We start from the raw sequence: 2,905 nt of genomic DNA, 5'->3' as shown, positions 1-2,905 counted from the left end.
GCGGTGGTGAGGGGACATACCAGCTCTCTCCGAGTCTCTCCACTGCCACTTGAGGAGGGTCTCATCGACCCAGAAAGCTCCTCTTATGGAGGAGACAGGGCTCCCTCGCAGATTGGGGCAACAGCTAGCAGCTACAGCGTTCTGACAGGGCGGGAGGGAGGGCTGCAGGAGCGGGGCCGCCAGACTCAGACAAGGCACTGAGCAGGGGTCCCCGGCAGGGCGGGGCGCTCTGAGAAACCCCCAGGATGGGGAGGCTTCGGAGAGACCCCAGGCATGGGGGAGAGCTCGGAGGGACCCCCGGTGTGGGGGGTTCGGAGGGATCCCCGGGATGGGGGGGTTCGGAGGGGGTACCCCTGGGACGGGGGCGCTCGGCGGCGCCGCCTGGCAGGGGGAGCCCCGCTCGCAGTTCCGCGCCCGGCCCGCAGGGGGCGATGGCGGGCCGGGGCTCCCGCGGCGCCCGAGCGCGCATCCCTCGCCCGCCCTTCCCTTCTCTCCCTCCCTGCTCCTACCTTTTTCCGCCTTTTCCCCTTTATTTTCATTCCAGTTATACACCACCCCCCCCCCCCCCCGCCTTTTTTTCCTTCCTTTCCTTCAGGGGTGCGTGCCGTTGCTGCTGTCTCTCCCCTCGAGTTGCACGCGTCTCTCGCTGCCCTGCTCTCCCTCTCGTCCTGCTCCCTCTGTCAGCTCTGTGTAGCCTGGCGTGTTTCTCTGTTCCTCTCCCCGGCACTCAGCCCTCCCTCTGTGCAGCTCTCTCCATGAAATGGAGCTGAACAATTGCACCGGAGCAGCTTTTCCTGTTCCTGCCATATGTCCGTGTGCCGAGGCACCATTGCTCTTGTGGTATTTTGGATGCATTCGTGCTGGAAATACTAGGACAATAACAAAACTGTGAATTTCTGCCTGCGCCTTTTTGGATCATAATGAGATTTGAAATCCAGCGTGAATGAGATGTGATGGATGGCTGTACTGATATTTTGAGCTGGTTTAGTTCAGAGTCATCTGAGATGCCCAGGCTGGATAAAGGGGAGCATGGCCCTGGAGGTTACCTGCCATCCAAGCACCAAGAGGACAAACCAAGTTGCTGAAGTGACATTATCCTTTCTCCCTTTTGTTTTTTTTTCCTTTCCCTTTCGGAGATAAATATGGTTCTGCCATATTTATCAAAGAACCTCTAGTAATTGCCCAATTCCTTAAATATTAAAAGATATTAAAAGATATTAAAAGATAAAACATGCCTGAAATGACAGTCTGCCATCAGTGCACACTGCCCCATTCACCTGAATGCGGTGTTAGCTGAGGCTGCCTCTGTAGCACCAGGCTGTCTCCCCTTGTGCCCTGATCTTCCCCCTTGAAATCCTTTCTGGAGCACATCATAGTTCTGACCCCTCTCACACACTGAGAAGAACAGCCTTGGTTCCTTCTTCTGTTAAAAAAGGAGCTTTGAGGCTGGGAGCTGTGCTGCCCTGTAATTAATGTACACTCAGCCTCAAATATGCAGTGACAACAACTTAAATGTCAACATTCCTAGTTAATCCCTTGCTAACAAAATGTGCCTGGAAAGAGATGGTTCTGCATAATCTCCACTGAACAAGATCTTATTTTAGCAGTACAAGCACTTGGGAGATTTCCCCGGTTTGACCAATGAGACCAAAAGATTGGCTTTGATAATCACAGCTGTAAACGATGCGTTTGATCCTCTCAAGGCAGGGAAGGGCTGCATGTGGCAGAGCATACAAGCCCTGCTCTGCCCGAGCCCTCCTCCAGAGCAGCAGCAGGCTGGCCTTCCTGGGTGGTGTCTGTGTGACAAGGGATGTGATTTCTGTTCTCTGATGTTCGCTGCTCTCCCCTTATGTTCAGGGAGATGTCCACAGCCTCTTCCTGAGTCATGTTTTCCAGGCTGAACAGCCAGCAGTGTTAAAAGGGAAGCTACAGGGAAAATCGTATTTTAATACATGAAATGCTCCTTGTAAGAGCATCGAAGCAGGGACCACGACCACAGATATGGTGTTTGGATTCCTCTCTGTGTACTGAGACCAGTCTGATGTTTATCCTGGGGAGCCTAGGCAGACCCTGAGAGTGTTGGTGATGTCTCCCTGTGGCTATTTTAAGCTGTCAGTGTAGGCAAAAGGCAGAGCACCCAAGGTGAGGAGATGAACCTCCTTATTGTTCAAAGCAGCCTGATGTTTTCAGCACCCTGGCTCCCTGCAGGCAGGATTCCTCTGCTTCCAAGGCTGGCATCCCCAGACACAGATCAGTAGGTTCCTCCCCATCAGGCTGTGGAAGCAGGGGGGCACTGACACAGGATTTCTTTCCTTGGGTGGACTGGTGCCTGAGCTCAAGGCCCAGCCCAGAAACACAGTAGGAAAGGTGGTGGGCCATTCTTCTGGGTGTCACCCCAATTTAACAGGCAGTCCTTGCATCCCCAGGTTATTTGTTATTTGTGCCTGTGGTGTGCAAGCACATGTAGAGGAATTTACCATTCTGCCAGTGCTTTTCAATCACTGGGTTCCTGCACACCAGCATCACCTCATGCTCAGTGATAAAATACCCACTTCTTCCCTTTGCATTTTATGGGTTTTGTTTTCCCTTTTTCACTTTGTCACTTCCTTTCTGAAGGATGTCTGAGGGGTGCTCTCCCCACCATTATTTCAGTCTCTCATTTCAGCCTGACTGTGTTCACGCTCTCTTCCTTACACCGCCTCTCTTTTATTCTGCTTTGTTCTTCCACCACCACCTGTCACCAAAGCCTCTTCCTTCCCTACTGTGTTATCTTCTAGAGACCTAACCATTCCCTCTTGCTCCATTCCTCATCAATCCCACTGCCTGGCACTTGCCTGTGCCTTCGCCACCCCTCCCCAGCTCCCCACCCTGGAAGCACTGCTCACCAATATCACAGTTCCCCCGT

The sequence above is a fragment of the Fringilla coelebs genome (assembly GCF_963513975.1).
Source record: "Fringilla coelebs genome assembly, chromosome: 2".
In the NCBI taxonomy this organism is placed as follows: domain Eukaryota; kingdom Metazoa; phylum Chordata; class Aves; order Passeriformes; family Fringillidae; genus Fringilla; species Fringilla coelebs.
Note: the sequence above shows the minus strand (reverse complement) of the source record.